Source organism: Frieseomelitta varia, unplaced genomic scaffold (assembly GCF_011392965.1).
Source record: "Frieseomelitta varia isolate USP_RPSP 00005682 unplaced genomic scaffold, Fvar_1.2 scaffold_368, whole genome shotgun sequence".
Lineage (NCBI taxonomy): Eukaryota > Metazoa > Arthropoda > Insecta > Hymenoptera > Apidae > Frieseomelitta > Frieseomelitta varia.
This window is the reverse complement of record NW_025110110.1, coordinates 199,566-222,113: the sequence shown is the minus strand read 5'-3', so window position 1 is coordinate 222,113 and position 22,548 is coordinate 199,566. Positions and strand designations below refer to the sequence as shown.

Genomic DNA, 22,548 nt, shown 5'->3' with positions numbered 1-22,548 from the left:
TGAACAGGATAACCGTGACGAAAAGCAAGTTACACTCGCGCAACGACACATAATTACAACAACGCGAAATTTATTCCGCCGGGAATATTACGAACTTTATTACGGGATGAACGACGACAGTAAACTTGATAATCGTTTTGAATAGAATTCAAAATAATTCTGCTAATTATCGTCATCGGCGAAGAAGACAAGATCCTTCAAAACATCGTTGTACTCTTTCAGCTTTAGAAAATTCAAACAGATCTCCGCTTCCCTCGTGTCTTTCAATTTTCCACGCAACAATTTTCTACGAACAACAACGCGACTGTTACACCGTTCGTTGCGATTCTGTCGTTATCAGTAGAACGAGGCGCGATTAACGCGGCCGGCGAAAGCCGCGGGTCTCTATTGTGAGACGAGACCGAATAGAATCGGGCGTCCCCGATTTGGCGACGTAGCTGGCGGCGCGATCATTTTTTTCTTTTTTTCCTTTTTTTTTTATTTTTTTTTTTTTTTTTTGCCAAACACACCGGCTGCAGCCGAACTTTTTTTTTTTCGCAGGGGAGTATTGTTTATTCAGGAACGTATCAGCGTTGCCGAACAGGAGGACGGCGAACCACGACGGGAAGGCGGACGAAAGCGAGAGGGCCGCGTGAATGGCGCTTCCGGTGGGACGACGAGTCGAGGTCCGTAGGGCTTCGCAGACTCTCGCTTCCGGTCAGGCGTCCGCGTTCCTACCCCATCGAATACACCACCCAGTCTCCGGATTTCCCTGTGCTCGACCACCCCCTCTCGCCGTCGTCGTCATCCTCTCTCTCTGCTTCCCTCTCTCTCTTTCTCGCTACAAGCCTTTTCCCTTCGTTCTCTACGAGCTCGGAGGAGAGTTCGCTTGCACATCGGACCCACCAGCGTTCGTTAATTAAGATATCGATTCTTATTGTCCGGCGGCTGCCGAGTCGAGCGGACGTCCTGGCTGGCGTCCGATTTCACGCCCACGGTGCGCGTTGTCGGTCATCCACGGGAACCAACCCCTATATTTCTCTCTGGTGAACGTCGTGCCGAACGATGCGGCTATCTGCTCGTTTCGGTTTCGGGTCTCCCGCTGGAACGTTCTCGCTGGTCGAGACAACGGCGAGGGAAAATTTCAGTTACTCCGTCCAACTTAATAAGACTACTTTTTTACCTGGAGATTGATTTTAACATTCTAATTTTTATATTTTTCTGTAGAAAATCGCGAGGGTAATGCATCTGTTATACTAGAACACTGGAAGGTTCAAGTCATTCTGCAGATTGTAGAATTTACGAGGATTTGGATTGACAAGCTACTTTTCCGTAGAAATAAATATTTTCAGCAAGAAACGTTACATTAACGAGAAGAAAGCCACTGTACACCTCCAAGCACTTGGAGAAACAGTAAACGTGTCAAAAAATACGTATACCTACCAATCATAAGTGATAGAAATAAATCCAAGGAAACATTCCTGACTCAACAGTCAGCCGCCCTTTCCACTGAGCGAAGGGTACAAGAAATCTCGGCGAGGAAGAAAAGAATGTGCAAGGGTGGCGTCGTCGTATAACGTGGCACGCGACTGGCCGAAGGGTAAATCCGCCTTCGTGAGACGTTCTCGTGGAAAACCTCGAGAAGGGAAGGATCGTAAAGGATGACCAGGGTTGTCACCTGATAAATATCTTTATGGCCGAGCAACCGAGTCCTCTCTGTCTTCGCCGTTCGCTCGGCTCTCTGGTTCCCTACCGCGAAAGTACACCGTAGACGGCGCGAGGTGCAAGCTACCGTATAAAAAGCGGATACAAGCGAGGGCCCCGCAGAGAAGAACGGAATCGAGTAATTATGAGGATTAATCTTAAGTCCCGTAAAGTCCACCACTTGTGGAATCTGTTCCCCTTTCGCGGCAATTCGGCCCCGAGCCCTTTCCTCCCGTCGCGAGAATGATGAAAAATCTCTTCGTCCCGATACCTGCTTTTGTTCGGCCTTTTTTAATACGCCGACATGAATGAGTAATCTTAGATGAACATCGCGTTGATTAAAATCGGCGATGTTCCTCCAACATGGACGTTGGATATATCGACAGAGTACCCGCTGTCCGCAAGTCTTTTTTTAGTTTTATTAATACGTTTAATTATCACTGTCGAAATCACTTTACATTAAACTCGTTATTATGTTGCTTTTGGTATTAACAATTATTCGCTGAATGAATATCGAATGTTTCTATTTGATGCAAATATCGTCAGTGGAATGCGGATTATCAGTGAAATTCTAATTAATAAGTTAATAAATTCAAAACACAAGGAACAGCCCTTTATACCTTGAAAAAAATCACACCTACACAACCCCATAACACTGAACTCGTGTACCATTCAACCGCAAATTTCCTTCTACGCAGGAGAAACGCGGGAAGCATAACGAGATTGCCAGATTGGCGCTCTGTCGGTCGTCTTATGGAAATTTTCTTGGGCGATAATTTTTTTTTCCTTTCTGCCCCTCGTTTTCCTCGATGGGCGCACGGTTCGCGTACGTAACGCACATATGTAGAACGTCGAAGCTACAGGTGTCAGCGAGAGCAGTATTTTTCAGCGAGCTTCTGGCTTTCGAGGGTGTAGGTGATAGAGGAATACCGGAGAGTGAGAAAGGAAGACGCGTGCCGCACGTACGGCGAAAAAAGAGACAGGATGAAAGAGCAAACCACTGGAGCAGAGAGAGAAAGAGCGAGAGAGAGAGAGGGCGGGGGGGAGGATCGTTTCAATGTGGGTAGCGGTGCCCCGGAGTACCGGCACGCACGTTGAATCTGCTAAACGTTCTCGCTCGTGCGTGAAATGCCTCGATATCACTGTTTTATTTCGGCTCGTTCGTTCCAGCGCCGCTCTCTCGCTTTTGCAATTCTATCCTTTTTACCCTTCGGCCCGCTCGGTCGCACGCGCAACCCTTCCTCTCCCTTTTCTCTCGTTCTCGTGCTCGTTCGTGCGGATTTGATGACCCTTCCTGTTCGATTTCATGATCGTTTAATCGTCCACGATTAATTAAAACCTGGCGATCGTACGGCTCGTTGCGTTCCAACGTTCGACAGCTACGCTCTACCGAAACGAGCTGATTGACTGATTGCGATTGTCTCTCAAGAGCTAGCACGCGATTTCATGCGTCCCGTTGAGCGTTGTAATGAAATTGTTTTAAGGGGAGCAGCCTTTACGTACTGTAGAGTATTTGTAAACAGCGGTGAGATCATGTTCTTGAACGACGAAAGAAGTATTTGTGTAATCCTACTCTAATTTTACTCTAAAATAGTAAAGAATTCCGATGAAATTACAATTAATTAAATCTTAGAATTATAACCTTTACCATGTAAATTATTATTTTCTGAAAAGTCAATCAATTACACAGTCAAACAATATGACTTTCAAATGCTGTATCTTTGTATCATCTAATTTCACCTATTAAAATAACAGTTCGTTTCAAACGCTGAAAAGAAAAATGAAGATTTTTTTGTGTTTGATTCAACTATATCAGTTCAAACTGAATTTTATTATTTTCTCCCCCATATTATTTCCGATGATACTCAACCCGTCAAAAGATCAATCAGTTCTTGCCGAAATGTCTCAACATCGACCATGGCTGCCGAGGCTATCCGCCGATAGATCGATAAATCGCGAAATGGCCCGTTAGGCCAGTTTAATTAATAATTATCGGTTGGAAGAGGAGCACCTTGCACAATGGCGATACTTCCTTCTGGCGTAATCCTTGGAAGATTAACGAGCCTGTGCCAGGAGGGACTTCTCTTTCGCTCCTTCTCGTCCATTTTCCCTTCCTCGCTCGCCCGTTCTCACCAAGGCCCCCGGTCCCTATCTCTCTTACAGCCGCAAGACGCCATAGCGCGCCTTGCGGTGGTTGCGGCAAGAACCCTCGCCGTACCCGCATTAACGCAATTATGAATTTGTCGCGTTGGGATCTGACAATACAAGATGTCGCTACCACTCCTCCGCCGCACCATCCTATCCGCCGCGACGTCCTCCGACACACCCGGCAAACCCGCCGCCCCGCATTTACACTAAAACCAATTCCGGTTTCTGCGGGCGTAAAGAACCGACGCCGACGCCGGATAACCTTCTGCTAATATTTCGGGATATTTTATATTTTTGCCGTCTTATATTTTTGCATTTCTGCATCTTTCGCGTAGCAAAAGTAGAAGAATGCAAAGTTAGACTTGAATGCAGCAACGAATTGTAATTCGAAACTTTGCGAGTATATCTATATATGAAGATCGTCGGTGTTTTCGCCAGTAACGCTGTCAATTGTAAATTACAAATTCATATTCTCATGTTCTTAAATAATAAATTATTATTTTCTGAAAAGTCTATTTTTTTCATAGTTCAAGTACTTTGATGTTACATCGACAAAATGATTACACAGTCAATCAATATGACTTGTTTTCAAATGCTGTATCTTTGTATCATCTAATTTCGCGAGACTATTTCGACTCACACCGCGATTATATTCAATCTTTCACGCATCGCAGGAAGATTTAATAAAATTCTTCTCACAAAATTCGTTGATACGTTTATTTCCGAGCTGTGCAAATAACACCGTCGTCCACTGTCAGCGGATCGATCTAGTTCACATTTTCACCTTGCACCTAACGATCTCAAAATTCCCGATCTTCGACGACGTCACGCGCGATAAGTAAATCGTTAACCGGCGTTCGCCGGCGAAGAGAGCAGTGTACACGGCTGTCCAAAGTTTACGACGTTGTTTCGCCAGGCAACTGATCATCGTCCATCAAGCACCCCGATATGTCTCACGGTTGATTCTCGGTGCAACACCGTTCCCTCGACCCGTGTGCACGTAAGTCGCCCCCCTCGGTCTTTTCACTTTCGAATCGATAGCGGATGCACATCGCGTGCCTGCTCGTTAACCGCTTTCCGACCGTTTCGCGGCGAGGGAAGCGGCGCGCAGTTTCGGCCGTGGTGAGTTTAGTTTCGAAGGGACCCGACGATAGCGGTGGCAACGGTCTCCTCCGGTAGCGTGCGGTACCGTACAATGGCTAGAACGACAAAGTATCGTTGCGGCGAGCCGCAGGCGACTGCTGCGACCGGTTTCTCGCGACAAATTCCTCCTGGGCTTCGAGAACGCACCCGCTAACTTCTCTCTCCCCTTTCCTTTTCGCTCTCGCGCTTTACTTTCCGTGTATTACCAGCCTTTCGACGATACTCGTATTTGTATATGTGTATTACAGTTGAAGCGAATTGTCCGATGAAATATTTGACAATATTAACTTGCTGGTAAACTTCTTTTTGTGAATTGAAATACTTTATCTTTAAATTTCTCGTAAATCACCAACCAAACACATCCCTATCTTCGTACGTCAAATATTGATACCTTTACTCTCTTTAACAAATCTTCGAACACCTCGGAAAATCACGAACCAAGTACCATCGTTTATATGCAACAAATTCTCCCCGCAAGACGGGAATTCGATCTATTCCATCAAGCAAACCCGGTTATACGAGAGGTTCCCGTGTTTGCAGCGTCCTAACGCGAGAAAATCAATCGACCCGGCCAACAGACCAGCCACGAGGTGCAAGGATCCCTCTGGTACTGTCCCTTCTGGTACTGGTCAAGTCAAACGGATCGAGGAGCGAGCCATAGGTTAGAGAGGGTGGCTCTAAACATCGAAACGCCGAGAAGGAAAAGGAGGAGAGCGATGAATGCCTAGTCAGCCCTTAATATCGTAAGAGCTGGATCCACGCAAACAAGCCGGCGGACCTAACACAGCCGGAACGGTTAAGGACTGGAAAGCCCTGGCCTTACCGGCGTTCGACCGCCGCTGGCCCTATTATCGCTAACTAATAAGGGACCTAATTGAAACGTCGGCCTTTTGTTTCCAGTACTCGAGCGCTGCTCGATTTTCCAACCACCGCGGTACACGCCCGCTGTTTGACCAGCCGGAGAGGAGACGAAGCGAAAGAGACGAGGCGGAGGGTGGCGGCGAGAGGGCCGCCGCCGGGGCTCAAGTACGGATTGAAATTAATTTTCGAACTCGAATCTGACGGATGAAATTTTCGTCTCGAAGCGCGTCTCGAAATCCGCGCGAAATCGATTCAACAGTGTTACCCGTTGACGAGAGTCCTTCTTGCGCTTCGATATCGTTCGTTTCGACGACGCCCTTCTTCTGTTGGTATTACGCGATGGAGTTTGTAGTATGTCGAGGAACAACGTGACTTTGTAATGTGTAAATAAAATCTCTGTCCATTCACAGTCGGATTTCCCGTAACGAACGAGTGCTACGATGAACTATTTTTCTCTCTATGAAGAGTATACTTGAGTTTAATTTACAAATACAATTACAATGCAACATATAAAATTTCAATATGATCAATTAAACTTATAATACGTATATTTGTACGTACGTTTTTATACAAAGTTCTAAAACTAAATGGTTCATTATAGGATACCACAGTGTTATAAATAACAGTCATGAATAATGACAAAAATACGAGGATAAGTTTGATAAATATCGTTAATTTAGCCAATATACGAATACCAATCACATCAATACAAACTGTCAATACCATAATCAACGAAATAATTTGCTGGAGAACATAAAACGCGAAAAGAAAATCCGTGACTGGAAAAGGGAAAAAAAAAAGAAAATTATCGAGGAAGACGTTGGCCAAGTACACACAGTTCTCGATTTCCACGGAGTATAAGCAAGGATTTTCACGGGGTGAAACGACGGCATCCAACGTAGACGAACGCCGACTCGTGGGGACGTGAAAAGCGAGGAAGCCGGCATCATGCATAACCCCACGTCGACCTCGCATAAATATTCTAATAACTTCGGAAACTAATATGATTGCATCCAGCAGGAATAATATCCTGTTCGAAGTGGGTATCGCGGGTATATATATATATATACATATATATATTTATATGCGTGGAATATGAAATACGTGTAGATCGCGACGTCCACACGAGAACAACGTCGCGTTCCTCCTCACGTAACCGTAGATCGCTGCGAGGGTGGAAGCGGTCTTTCTTGATTACAGTGATTACTTTAATCGAACTTTATCTTCCACGTCCCGTGGTTGGTTCGGTAAAAAAATAGTTATAGATGCGACGATGCGAAGACCACGGAGAGGTATCGCACCAAATGGTTACACGCACTGTTCGATTGCACTTGTGAATTGTCGCAAAAACGTGGACGCTGTCGCAGAGATAACAGGGGTAGAAGACGATATAGAAAGAAATATTTCCTTTCGGGTAGTTTTTGGTAGAAAATACTTTAGACGACGTAAAGTGACGAAGTGGTCGAATACAAGCAATCGTACATTGTTTGTACGTAAAAGATTTTGAAAGGGATTTTTAAAGTAAAATTGAATATAAGAGTTGTAGATACTAATATTTTCTTTCTCGAATATTTCTCGAATAATTTTTGATACGTTAGATAATGACTAGTTGTGAAAAAGTGGTTAGCAGAACTTGGTTCGCGGACCTTAACGAGTGACCGAACCGTATACAATAATTCGTCGCTTTCTTTTTCTTTTGAACTCGTCGGTATGATGATATCACTGGATAGAAATGATTAAAAAATAATAAAATTATCATTTGTTTTGCCTACGTTACATTCAAATATACTTAAAACTGAGAAAATGTTGCAATTTGGGACAAAAAATTCTCGACGTGCCTGGCACGTCATTCCAGCGCAAGAGGTCAAGTAAAGTATTGAATATACGTAAGTCACCGTAGATGCTAAATATAGAAAACTTTTGTCAAAATCAATTTACTAAATCTATCCCTCGACACACTGTTCGAAATAAACTTGAAAATTTCTAATACTATCGATTTAATTTTCTTCCGAACACTACCTCGCGAAACGTACCACGAAATTTGAAAATAATCGCGACGACTCGTCGATTATCGATTAAATAACTTTGCAGAGGATGGAGATAAAGTGCAATTTATAAGCGAGACGCGCGTATTGAGTAAGGATACGCCGGCACACGTGGATCACATATTTATTCTGACCGAGTACACGCGAAATTGGCCAAAGTTTCGAAATGTCGCTTGTGTTTCGGCACGAGACTTCGCCAGTTTCGATATACGCACGAGGCGAGTATCTCGTCGTTAGGACGGTTAAACGGCACTGTTCTATGTGTGTGTATGCGCGCGCCTGTGTATATGTGCGTGCAAGAGTGTCGAAAGTTTCGAGCGAATTCGAGAGAAACGAGAAAACAGCAAGAAAACGAGACCGCGGCAGGGGACGAGATATTTTCAAGCGCGCCAACGGGAATTCAGAGGCGTTTCGCAGTCGACGATGCCGAAGAAATTCGAGAGGGAAACGCGTCGCGCTAGAAACGATCCGAGAACGAAAAAAAGAAGAAAAGAAAAGAGAAGGTTGAGAAGAGACTCACCTTGCTGGCGTGCAGTTGGACTGACCGTTCGTGAGAGACTCTGATGCAAATCGTCCGTGAGGCCACTCTGCCGGGTTTTGCTCAGATACAACTGGAAAAACAGAGAAATGAAACATTATTCTGGAAAACGTTACAAATCTTACTTGAACTTGCAACGAATAAAGGTCAGAGAAATTTTATAAAAAAATGTCCGTTTATTCCGAAAACTGAACAAATTGACAAGCGTTAAGATATTGTAGCACGTTAGAAATATTTATTTTCTACAAGAAAGAATACGACAAACAGTTCTGAACTATTCTTTTAATTAATTGAACGAAAACTAAACTCTGTCAAAAGCATTGTAAAAAATGATTCTTTAGTCGATTTTTCGATATTATCAAAATTACGACGATTGCTAGAAAGTTTATAGAACGACTACCGATCGTTCTAAATTCTTCGAATTGAGCTGAACATTTCCCAGCGAAAAAAAAAAAAAAAAACCAAGGAATTTCATGAGAAGAACTTCGCTCAAAGACCCTCATTGAACACACCATCCTGCATATTTCAGTGCGATATATTCTCAACAATCGAGCAACGATCCAGAGCAATCCACGCATCACGAACCGTAGAGAAAAGATTGCAAGGTTCGAGTCTCTCGAAAGCGGCGTTTCCCTCGGAGGGACCTGCCACTCGACACTCGCCCTGGCCCTCCAATAAGGAAGTCGCGAACCTCCGTGTCCGACCGGCGAATTTCAGTATCCCGATCACGCGCTAAGGGTGAACCATCCCCTTTAATATTAGGGCCAACTCGGACCGACTCGTCTTGGTATAAAATAAAGGGCTGACATGCGAGCACGGGGTAGAGAATCGAGAGAAGGTGGAGGAAACCAGCGGAAAGGGAGGCGCGAGCTTGTGGAAGAACGAGGAGGCGCAACGTGGAAGAAAGACAGCAAGGAGGGAAGGGTGGCTTCACCACCATCGTGAGGGATGACTGAGCGAGTCGGTTAAACGGGCGTCTTCTTTCATAAATTTCGAGGGGCCGCCGGATAAAGGTTTAGAATAAATCGTTCGGCCTGTTATCCACTCCGACGTCGGCAGATAACGCCAGACCAGTCTAGCCCGAACAGCCTCGACAGCTTCTTCTTACGTGGTACCCTTTACGGTATCGCGCATCGTCGTGTTTCGTTCATGTATGGCGGATTAAAATAAATTGTTCAAGACGAATTTGGATCGATTGTTGCATTTAAGTGTTGCACAAGTTTGTGAATTTCTCAACCGAACAATGTAGGTATAAAGATATAATGTGGAAATATAACAGACTTACGCAAGAAGGTGACAAAAGTAATAGTATTCCAAGATAAATTTAAAAAAATGTATTTGCAACGCCAACACGTTTCTTTTTTTTTTTGTTTTTTGAATTCGTGATATTCATCAACGTGTAAATTGCAATCTTACAGTTAGATTGAAACGCTGGTGTAAAATTAATATTTTTAGATTGGAGGGACATCCAGATATTAATTCTTCATTCAATTTTTGCTTAATTAGAACATCTTCGTATCTGAACAAAGAATAACTTAATAGGGACTTGCTAAGAAATTTGGAAAAATTGCCTCAACGTTCTTCTAAAAAATAAGTATTACATATAATCAAACGTTACAGTCAACCTCTCCAAGAAGCGATCGCTTACATCAGACATCGCGTTTCGATTTTTCGCGCAGTAACTTACGTCACCGTGGAAAATGCCGTGGAACGCAATATGAAAGTGGAAGAAGCGTGCGTGAAACGCTCATAAATACGTCCTCGAAGATCGCACAAATCGCTCGTTCGAGGCCAATCCCCTTCTCGGTTCTCCGCCAGAGAGATACGAGAGGGAACCCTTCTTCGTCTCTCGCCAAGTAGACACCGCTGGGTACGTTAAGTATATACGTTACATCGACGTACGTATACGCTCGACGTGCACGTCGATATAACCGTCCAAGCATATAGACAGACACTCGCGTGATATAGAAAAGAAGATAGAAAAAGAAGAAGAAGAAGAAGAAGAAGAAGAAAAAGAAGAAGGGCGGTTTTGAAGAGAGGGTAGAGAAAGAGAGAAAGAGAGAGGGGGGCGGCTAAACCAGGCCAGAAAGCCAGTCCAATTTCTCAAACCTGTCCAATCCGTGTCGTATGCAAAATCAATCACGCGGCAGCCTCGCCCGGCAGCCGTCGAGACCCCACGATTTTCAAATCCGACCGAAGCCACGCGGTAATCCAACTCCCGGGGCGAAACTTCTCACCCATCCGCGATCGCCAGACCGCTCGAGCATCTTCCTCTTGGTTCCACTGGCTCTTTCTCATTTCTTTCTCCTCTTTCTCTTCGCCTACCTCTCCTACCTTCGCGTCGTCTCGGCGGCAATCGTACACGGCGTGACGTTCCATCTGGTTGGCATTGTCGAAGTTAGATGCCAGGCGTCGAAACCAGGCGATCGAATTGGACAACGATGTTTGGAGTCCGTCTATTTTCGAACGACGATCTTGATTTAGAGCCCCAGGGGCAGGACTGAGGGGAACGGGGAACTCGGGATGCTGAGATCGAAAGATTTTGTAAATAGAAAGAAAATGAAAAGAGCGCGAGTTGGGATTACTTTGATTGGAAGAGTATATATATTTCAGTTGGTTAATTTTTTAGTTTCGTTACGTATCTTTTTAGTTAATTTTAGTTTTGCGTGTCTTTACTTTCGTTGTTTTCTATGTTCATTTCTATATTATTTATACTATCGAAATAGAGTCTCTGAAATTGCGATGACTTCCTACAATAAATTCTATTTAATCCATTAAGGTCTAAGCAGTAATTCTTCTTCGTAACACTATGAATATTTCAATTAATTTAAATTTCGCAAAATCACAGGGCACAAGTGAAAGAACAATAAAAAAGATATCGAGCAAATATATATTTAAAATGAAATTAACACAGCAGCACACTCTCGTTTCGTTGAACGTGTAACAAAGGTGTACCGCTAGAAAAAAGATCTCGGAAATATTCTACATTCGAACGCAAACTAATTAAAAGTCCAGAAGCCTCTTAGATTCCACGTGAAACTTCCACGTCCCAACTACGCTGTCTCGACAGTAAAGGGTTAAACATCGAGGACATTGCACCTAGGGAGTCCTAGGCATCTAGTTAACATCGCGACAAAGCCTAAACCCCCTCGGTATAACGGCGAAACGAGACAAAGCTGGCACCTAGAACCTACCTAGATGCAAATACCGAATACGAGGTACGGTGCGTACCTTTCGGCGAGGAAAGTTGGCGGACTGGATGCCCATTAGAAACTTCCTTCACACGGGTGTTCGTTTCAAGCCTACCCTTCATCATCGATATGCATCACCTTCGATCGTAGCTGACGATCATCATTAGGGGAGGTCCTCAGACCGAGCGGTGAAGCGCCGCCTAAGGCCTCCTGGCGTGGACTGGCTTCAAAAAAGTAATTTGTCCTTTGGTGGCAGCGACTTCAAAGTGTTCCACGGGAGCATTCGTCCCGCGAGCAACGTGTCCAACGGGCGCCGACGTTCGACTTGCGCACCCTTTCTACTTGACGATGCATCAGACTTGCTGATTTTTTTCCTCCCGGACGGAACGTCGACACGGACGTTGTTGTCCGGCGGTCCGAGTGCCACGGCGTCAAGGGTGTTTGGGAACTCGAAGACGAAACGGAGGGAGCGACGGCCACCACCACCACCACCACCACCACCATCAGGGGTGCGAAAAGTTTAGCATACGCATTTTGTACATTGAAATCCCGACACGCTCGTCCAACTTTAAATTGAAACCCGGGCTGCCGCCTCGACTCCACCCCGTCGATAGCCCATCGTCGTCGTGGCCGTTCTCCTCGGTCGGTCCGCGTAGCAGTCGCGCGTCGTCCCGTTTACGACAGCGTCGCCTAAATGTCGTCCGTCGAGAGAGGTTGGGGCAGGAGAAAACGAGATTTCCAAAATGTCTGATATCCGTTCGCCGCCGTTCCGATCGATCCCGCCATCGACAGAGTCGTTTCGAAAGCGGCAACTTTCCCGTGGTTCCCGCATTGTTCCTTTTTGTCATTTTTCATCGTGACCCACGGCTGTTTCCTCAATCCTTATTTTGAAGAAACTTTTAGAGAAATTTCACGTCAAATTGTTGCATGATACTGCACTCGGATACTGTATTCTTCTCTTCGACCGAATGAATATTCTTTCAATTCTTTCTTACTCGAAAATAAAATTGTTCACACGAATGTTGTATTCTACACCGATCTCCAGTTACTCCATTTTTCATACGATAAAATGCATTGATTATAAAGCCTGTTCTCTCAAATAAATTCCGTGCCTAACATGCCTAACGTACGATTTCGACATCTCGCACCTCACCTCCGGACAAATTCCACCGAATGATAATTAATCGGATCTTCGTTTACTTTATTTCTTGACCATGACACTTCATTATGCCGCTCACCTCTCGCCGCTCTCGATAATCCAATTTATAAGCAGCTAGCCACGCAGTAGTCAAGCTCTTATGAGAGGTGACCATAATGAGACCGGGCATTTTTAATTAAATAATACTAATCACAGGAACCCTCTTGCGCAGGCAAATCTCATCTGGTCCCTTCCCCGTCCACTCGCCTATCTCCTTCCTCCTCGTGCCCCCTTTCGCTCACTATCTTTCTCCCTCTCCGTCTCTCTCTCTCTCTCTCTTTCTCTCTCTTTCTCTTTCTTACACAGGGCGCGAATCGTCTCTCTTTTAGACTTCGAATTGTAATTAACATTTGGTTCTCCCATTAGTGTAATTAAAGTGCCATTCCATAATCTAGGAGGCTGAGAGAGAGAAGAGGGGTACCTTATCTTTCAGACTTCAGCCTCGACTGCGGGGGTCGTTTTAACCCCGCCGGCCGTCTCCAGCCCCTTTTCACAGGAGCACGCCGATGCCTGTAGCTTCCTTCGGCGATAACTCCTTTCTGGAAGAGGACTGTCTCTTTCTTTCTCTCTCTTCTCCCCCCAAGGGGAGGGTGGGGAGAATCGTGAAATCGGGACCAGCCAGAAGAAAAGAAAAACGCCGATTAAAACGTTTGGAAACCCGATCCCAGAGGCGTTCTTTAACCTGTCGGATCTTCAGAGGAAACGGAAACGCTCTTAGAAACGATAGACGGCGTTCGATGCCTTCTATCGAGTAGAATATCAGGGTGAGATTCCGCCGAGGGGATGAAAACTTAATTTTTTTCGCGGCCGCTACAGCTTCCTCCGGTTACTTTTAAAGGACCAAAATTTCGAAGCGTGGATGAACGTTAATTTGGCGATAAATTTCTATGATCTTGTTTCATGGAGAATTTTAAGAAATTATATTCCACAATACAGTTATTATGTAGATATTTTCGCTATGAAAATTTAAATCAATTTTAATCAAATGTATGGAAATATACGTAAATTAAGTAATATCTTACAGTACAAATTCAATCGACCTACCATTTACCTCCCTTTTACAGAAAAGTATAAAAAGCGTCGTAAACATTCAAAAAAAAAAAAAAAAAACTCGAAACTTTTATTCTCAAACAACAAAGCCAATCTTATCAATATTCAAGTACATTCAACCTACCGAAGAAACACTGCCTGGCTAAAGTCACTGCACAAATCCACCGGCGAATATAGCAGTATTCCAGAGATAGGAATCAAACGGATAAAAGTCGCCTGGCCCGTGCCAGAAGGAGGAAAAAAGCAACACGACGTCCGCGTCGAGGGAGGGGCGGCGTTCGGTGGTAAAATAAAGAAAAGCGCAGAGATAAGGAGCCCGGCCGCGCGTTGACATTTTCCGGTGGTTGAGTTAATAATGCGCACGGTACACAGGCCACGAACTCGGAGGAGAGGGACTGGGGGTGGATCCGCAAAGTGGCACCATAAAGAGCCGCGGATGTGTTTATTCGGGAATTTGCCTTTTTTCTCCTTCTTCCTTCTCCTCTCCGCTTCAAGCTGAGCTGCGGCGAGATTTTATCTTATTTTCGGCGGCGATCCCGAAGGATTTATGCCCTCTCTCGGCCGTGGCTCGGGGAAGCGAGACGCAAAAAAGGGAAGAAACAAAGACGAAGAGCCACCGTGCTCGAGGTAACGAGTGCGAAGGGGATGGCAAGAGAAAGAAGAGGGAGGAAGGGTTGAAGGAAAAAGCGGAAGAATCACGATGCAATTATTTTCGTTCCAGTTCGTGAACGGATTTTAAGATGGTCCGGCCCTTGGCCAGTGGACCAAGGAGGAAAACCAAGGAGGAGCCGAAGAAAGGTCGAAGGCCAGAAAGAAGGATTAACCTCGTCAAGCGGGAGAGTCCGTGACAAAGACGTTAAAGTGGTCGAAGAAGGGGGATGAGAGATATATATCGGTGGAAATCTGTGGGGTGAAACGTTCACATCGTTCGACCGTCCTGGGACGTCGAGACACTAATGGCATTTTTATTATTTCTTCCACAGAGCCCCTCCGCCGATAATGGGCCGACTGTATGGTCCATTGGACGCGTGACAGTCTTGACAGCTTCTCACCTTTTCTTCGTCTCGACCGCTCGCCTAAATTGATCCTTCGAATGCGCACATCGGCGAAACGAAGAAACGAAACACGGGGTGAAATTGGAACGTGCGTGGAGATGATCTGTTTAGAGACGAATTGAAGGTTCGAGGACGAGTATCAGCTATTACAGAAAACTTACATGAAATTCTTGACATGTTTCACGCCGGTTTGAAATTTGAAATTTATTTCTGCACATTGAAAATTGTAAACGTAAATGAACAACCACGAACAACCATCTTAATGAAACTGAAATTTCAAAATATTTCATATAACGAACATAATAAAAGCGTAACGAAATGTAAAATATATTTCTGACACATGGTTGGAATCAATAGCTACGAGGATACGTTTCGTGACAGGAAGACATAAGGACAGAAATTAAGTTATTATAAAATAAGGTATTAGTTAGAAACTTGGAAAAGTTATAGAGTTTCGTGATGGAGAGATACAGATACTAAAATAGAAGGGTGGAAATTAAGTTATTATAAAATAACAAGAAAGTTAGAAAGTTGAACGTATTGAAAATAAATGTTTCCAAAGTTGGAGTCACGAATTGAAAAAAAAAAAAAAAAGAAAGGAAAGAAATGATGTAAAATATCAAAACTTGTGAAAAAGCGCCGAAGAGAAGATTGTTGATGATTTCGAAAATGTCTAATTTTCGCAGGATCGCGGATCGTAAAGAACCTGCTCCATTGCTAAGCAACGTATACCCGTGGAGCCATTGGACTCGTTGGCTTTTGATGAATGGGTCTCGTATAAAGCTAAAGTATGGTAAAAGCCGGCGTGGCTACTGCTGTAATATCCTACCCTGGATGCTTTTAGAATCTCTAATGACTAATGGCACCAAAAGGAAACCCCCTGCCGATGGATGCCGCGTTCACGGATCGGCGATCCGTGCGCGTCCGCGGATTTTTCCAAATTTTCCGCTTCCACCGGGGAATTTAATGAAATTATTTTTACGGCTCCAAAGAGAACGGTATTTTTCCAGGCTTTTAATTCAGAAAACGTAGGTTATATCACGATTCGAGATGACACGCTCGACAATGTGTTTTAATAAAAACAGTATGATGTATATATAACTACTGAGAATATTCATTGTTCTGCACAATTCAAATTTCGAAAAAGAAAAGAAAAAAAAATTGAGAAGACCACGTTACTTTCTAAATACCGAATCCAGTTCCACGATAATTCTTGTCCCTCAACTTCTCCCAGAAACATTTCGGTTTTCCAAATAATTCTTTCAGCTCCAACAGATCTGAAATCTAGAACGTTCAGCCTCGTCTTCTCAAGGGGAAACGGATCGAGAACGAAGACGAATCACGATTCGAAAAGAATAAATACCATATGGAGCTACGATTAACTTGACTATCGTAATTGACAGACGGACAGCGAAACTTATAGAACGAATCGCGAACGAAGCTGGAACATCACGTGCAAAATACGCAAGAGGCTTAGTTGAGGGCTTACGATTACTCGCGATCCGAATGGCAACGAGACTGACGAGAGAGGAAGAACGTAGAGAAAAGAGATGTAGGAGCAGGTTCGAGGGGGTCCAGAGCTACGGATTGGCGTAGAAAGGAAAGGGGGAGTCGAAAAGTACTTTAATATACGGCAATCCCCTTGGCTTGGAACTCGCAAACTCGGACCGACTAGCTCTCATTGCTGCCTTTCCTCTCTCTCTCTCTCTCTCTCTCTCTCTCTCTCTCTCTCTCTCTCTTTCCCTCTCGATCTCCCGATCTCTGTACCTTCGTCTCTCTCTCTCTCTCATTCTCTCTTCTGTTCTTCTTTCCTTCTCTCTCGTAGTCGTCGCATGGCTTCCGATGAAATTTCACGTCTTCCACGCGGGTCGCCTTTGATGCTTACTGCCGTTCTAATTGCAGAAACGCGCAGAAATCGGCTTCCATTTGCCCGCAAAAACTATCTCCATCGTTTCTGGCATAGAAACCGAAATAAAGACCGCCGTCGAGAAACGACCTAGCTGCCGGCCACGTGATTTCAACTTCATTCGTCGTTTCGACGAGTCGTAAAGTACTCTTCAATTCGAGCTTTCCCCGTGTCACTTTAATTTTTTATTTCCACGTTATCAAACTCCTCGTTCAGTGACGAATATTTTTATTTATCGTTCGACATTGGTTTGATAAAATATGGCAGAGTGCTTGTAAAGAGGTTGGAAAAATTAAAATGCAGAATTTTCACGGAGGACGAGGGTTTCGCTCCTTTTAAATGAAATTTAAAAGGCGAATTCACTTGTCTCAACGTGAAAATTCTCTCGTTCGAATATTCGTTATTATTTTAATTATCTTAATATCCGAGCGTTGTGTCGACAAAACAGAATGTCTGCTGAAAACTGGAAAATCAGATTGCTACCAGATGTTACATTCTGACATCGAGACGAAAATTTCGGAAGATATTATATGAGAAGTATTCGCGGGAAATATTTTCGCACGTGCCGAAAATAAAAGATAGACGAGAGCACAGTAGAAGCCTAATGAAAATATATACGATAAAAGCTATAGAAGCTGCTGTGGTTACTGGCTGAAGAGAAGCTAAATGCGAGGCAAATCTGTTTATTTCAAATAATAGAAGTAAATGAACGCCTTCGTGTAGAGTGAAGCGGCCCAATAATGATAGAACGTTTCCGCTCTAAGGAAAAAGATTGGTCCCTCTTTGATTTGTTCGTTTCCTACTTTCCTGCATCGCGGCTGATTTTGGCCTTCGGTCCCATGAGAACGTTACGCCGGTTGAAATCACCATTGGCAATTTATCTCCCTATCGATCTCCACGAATGACACGTTTTCCTAATTTCACGATCGTTCTCTATCGTATTCGCAATTTTCGTCGATCTTTCCAAATATACGTTTTCTATCGCGTGAAATATTTTCCATTTAATCTCAAAGGGAAAAAGTTTCCAAAGCAAAGTTCAGATTGTTAAAATGCTGTGACTGTTGTTAACCGAAACGAAAAAGAAAACGTACGGACGAGTAATTTCCCGCATATTATTCTCAGTTGCAGTTGTTTCAAGACGAAACCCAGAGCGAAACTTCCCTAACAAGATTTGCCTCTAATCACCACCGAGAAACCGTTCGCGTGTAATTTGTTTATCCCGGTCATGCTCCTTGTTCATAATTGCTCGGCCCGTTCCAGTGGCGTTCACGTGCGGCGCCAGAGCCGTGTCGATTATCACCCCTAACTCGCGACTTCCTTCGTGAAGATCGATACTTGAACAACTTCTCTTATTTTAATTGCAGATGCAGAGATCGGTATCGCCTCGTCAGACAACTATGTTTCAAGGAACGTATGCTTGAAACGAGAAAAAAAAAGAAGCTACATTTAGTATGAAAAATTTTCGAGATATATCGAATTCGTATATGTGCATTTTTGGGACACGTAACGAATTGAACAGCAGTGTACATTTTTAAAGAAGATCAAATTAATATACTTTAACGTTACGGGATAATTTCTTGTTGTTCAACTATCACAGTTAAATACATCAAGAACATTTTAATGATATCTCAATCTTCCAGTCAAGATTTACTTATTCTTAATTTTTACGGGTTTCAATAATTTTTCAACAAGATTAGTCTCCTCGCGAATAAATCCGCCCAACAAACATTGCTGGAGAACTAAAAAAAAAAAAAAAAACTAATTCTTTCCCAGAAGATCAACTTTATAACAATCTAAAAATTCCTCGTGTCAGAGAAATCCAAAACGCGTGGATATTTCGCAAGACGCAGAACGTCGGATTTTTCTAAGAAGCAAGAGCCAAATAACGTGAACTGTCGTGGAACAGCCAACGACATGCTACCTTCTCCTTTCAGTCCGCGTCAAGGGGGGAGGGAGGGCGTAAACGGCGTAAAAGCGGCACCACCCCTTATCTACATATCAAAAAGGCAATCCGGAGAACTCGCTTATGTAAACGGCGTGGGTGGCTTCGTGTCCCAGCCGGGGATGAAAAGAATTCCGAAATCCGTGCGCTAATAAACCTGCTCTCTGGCACCGCGGACCGACGTCGTCGGTCTGTGGGGGCAGGAGGGCGAGGAGGAAGGGAAAGCTCTGACGAGATATTCGTGGGGTTAAGCTCTTTAAGCCGCGGATTAAGCCAGGCGGCACGAGAATTTAAAGTTCTTCGCCCGCTGACGAGCGCGCACGCTCTGAACCTTGTGACCTTCTGCTCGTCCACGTCACTCGGGACCAAGCTACGGCGCGAAAATAAAAATTAAAAGTATATTAACTTTGCTCGTGCAGCGAGTTTTTACATACACGCGCACCGCGGCTGGGATATTAACTTTCGCGGATAATAACGAAATACCATCTGACGGGATGAAACTATGGCGGACAGGGTGGATGGGTGGGAGTGGTGGCGGGGGGGATTCGACGAAGTTGCGCCGCGCTCGTTTTCCAGCTTGCTCCGCCGTTAATTTACGACGGCAAATCCTCTTTTTCACCGGCGTTACACGCACTTTTATATTGCGTTCCCGTTTCGTGCATAGGCGAGTTAACGCCGATGGTGGAGAACATGGTGTAGGTGTGCGCGTTGCAGCGTGTTTGCAGAAACGAGCAGCGAAACTTGCGCCGTTGACTTCGTTTGTGTTTGATAAATGATTGAACGGGTTTAAATATACGATGCTGCGATAATATTTTCTTTAGTATGCCTTTACTTGTTCAATGTCTTCAACTCTCAATTGATATCATTGTCCTATTGGCGATTATAATATTTAACTTCTCTGATTCTCAAACAAGGCAAATATCATTCTAAACATTGAAGATTAATAATTTCTGTATTTGGGGATAAATTAATAAATTTATTAACATAATATTCGAGAGTAAATTAAGAAATTAAGAAATTGAAGTTTTCTATATCACTGACAATCAATTCTCTACTATTCGACACGATGAAATTTTCAATTGTAAAGATACTCGTGGTAAATAAACAATGCGAAAGTAAATCCCGCAGAAACAAAAAGAAGCCATCGGATCTCGTATAAAACCATTTAATAACTTGACAAAGCGATTCGCGCGCGTGTAACGCGGTGGTTCGGTGATCACGGTCGGAAGAATTTAATCAGGTGAAGGACCGGAGAACATTTTCCGAGCAGGAACGCGTCGTTCGGTCTCGGTCTCTTTGGTGCTTTGCCTCCGATCTGGCTCCTCGAAAAGCCCAGCTCTTACCGCCAACTCTTACCAGACCTCTCTCGCCTCTAATTCGAGCATTCGTCAGGCCGCACACACGAGTCATTATAGCCGAAAGTTTCGCCGGCATTAAATGCTAATGAGAGCGGCTGGATTTTCCAGCGGTCAGAAGCTCCGCCACTCGTTTCGATGAATTCGACTGCCTCTTTCTCTTTCTCTCTCTCTCTCTCTCTCTCTTTTCTCTCTTTCTTTCCATTCCTATCTCTCTCTATGCCATTCGTTCGCAAGTCAAGATCTGATCTCTCCAACTATTATTTCGTTTCGAAAGCCCTCGATCCGGGAAGGTTGGATTTGCACGGGTCCACGGAGCGGAGTTTTAATTGATTGTTGGCTGAACGTTGTTTCAACTGCTGTCACGATTTCCGCGACAAGAGACCTACGATCTCTCTGTATTGAGATACACGGGCAATAAGTACTCGTTGTACTCTTGATGAGATAAATTCGATGATATTTCTCGAAGTAGGAAGAAGTATCCTCAGTTCTACAAATCTTACAAATTACTTTACGCTTTGATGCGTTTGCAGCTTGTAAGAGTTAAAAGAAAGTGTTTGATTTTATCTGTCTTTTTTTTCCAAAGATTAACTTAAAACTAATTATCTTCGACAATAAACAGAAAACAGCTCAACACTCAAATAGTACCGTCGGTTGATTTTATTTTGTGTTTTATGTTCTCTGTAATACAGAAATCAGTGATAAAATTCGATTGATTAAGTTAAAACTTATAAGATTAAGGTATCTTAAGAATTAACAAAGAAATGATTCTTCTCGCTTTAGAATATACTGTCAGCCTTCAATCTTCTAGAAACCGAATGATCACTCTCGAATATTAACAACTGCTGAAATGTCAGTCAGAACCAAGAAGATTCGTTCGACGGAGAGATTTATTAAAGCATCAACGTCTCGTTGATACCGCTATTAACTTTCACGCAACTTCACGCACCGGCTGATTAATTAATCGGTGGCTGGGGAAATTTGCAATTTAAACTATAAGGAATCAACTTCGCGAGCAGAATATAATTTAATTAATCTTCTCCCTCTTCGATTAAACCCGATGCCCGTACGTGAGCCTTGAGCCTGATACACGATTAATTCTAGGCGTTCCCGATAAGATGATACGACGAGACAAAAGGGCGCATAGGCGGTGAGAAGCAATATCTGGCAGCGCGACGAAGACCGGCCAATTAAGCGAACCCTATAAAATTGGTTTTTAATTGAACGACAAGGAATCAATGACATTAATTGCCGGACACGACGGTTACTCAGCCGATGGTAATTATCGGTAATATTTCAACCGAGGGCGAACATTGTTCGGAACAGCGTGACACCTAATTTAATAACAATAATTGCAGAGAGGAAGGCTTGTTAACCGTGAACAGAATTTTGTGAAATCATTCATCAATTTCACAGTATTAATCCAATATTAGTTCAGAATATTAGACAGAAGTTTCGAAGAAATTTTTGAGTCAAGTTTTTTTGGTTATTTCTAAATAAAAGATTGCAAATAATACGAATAGTCTGTTTGGAATAATTTTTGTCCTCGTCTAGTGTCATTATTGAAGGTTAAAAATAAAGTTCAGGATAAAAGCAAAGATAGAAACAGGTAGGTTACTCCCTTGAAGAAAATAATTATTTATCGTCACATTAAACATACTCCTCGGATTAAATGCGTTAAAAATACTAATTCTCGCTTTCATGTCACAAAACGTGAAACAGTTTTCAACACCAACAATTCATTTCAAAAATTACTCGTGATATAGCTGTATCAAACTTCGTGACAAGTTGCAGCAAAATGCAACGAAATCACAAGAGAAAAAGCAAAGAAAGATACACATTCGTATGTAGTCGTAATTTTGCTCGGTTGAAGGCCACTTCAACGCGACTCCAGCACCATCCCCAAAGCTAGGAAACGCAACAGCAACCCCGTTTGGCCCCTCTCGGCCGCCTTTCACGACGCTGGCTAATGTCTTTTCTGTGTTACGCTAGTCGTCGTCCCTCGACAATGCCGCTGGAAGGTCCTGACCGAGGTATTATCCTATTTCGCGAGCTGTCCTCTCGTCAACGTTCAGCTACGCGGCTAACGCACGCCGCAACTTCGCCGGAGACGTGTTGTCGACGAGATAACTTGCTACCTCTGACGAACGATGCCTACACGAATGAATATTGTGCTCGCTGTCGTTTCGTCCGACTAATTTCATAATGATTTTAACGCTAGTGGTATGAACGAAAATATAGAGAACGTGAATATTAATTCTCGTAAAGGAATATTAACGTGCAGAGGGAATAAAGTAATGTAGAATTTGTAAAATATATAATTTAAAGTAAGGAATGTCTATTTTAATCGAGAACTCGCTTTATTGATAATACAGAGCATGGAACGATGATGATGAAAGGTATATTTATGAAATTAAATTAAATTAAACTTCA

At 43.5% G+C, this 22,548-nt stretch overlaps 1 long non-coding RNA gene across 2 annotated transcripts in view; it reads right to left on the bottom strand.

Annotated features, from left to right (window-relative positions):
• LOC122530963 overlaps nt 1-22,548 on the bottom strand; it is a 148,313-nt gene that overhangs the window by 66,061 nt on the left and 59,704 nt on the right. For both annotated transcript variants that reach the window (XR_006307155.1, XR_006307154.1), the window contains exon 3: nt 8,401-8,491. This is a non-coding gene — a long non-coding RNA (uncharacterized LOC122530963). The remainder of the gene's footprint in view (nt 1-8,400; nt 8,492-22,548) is intronic.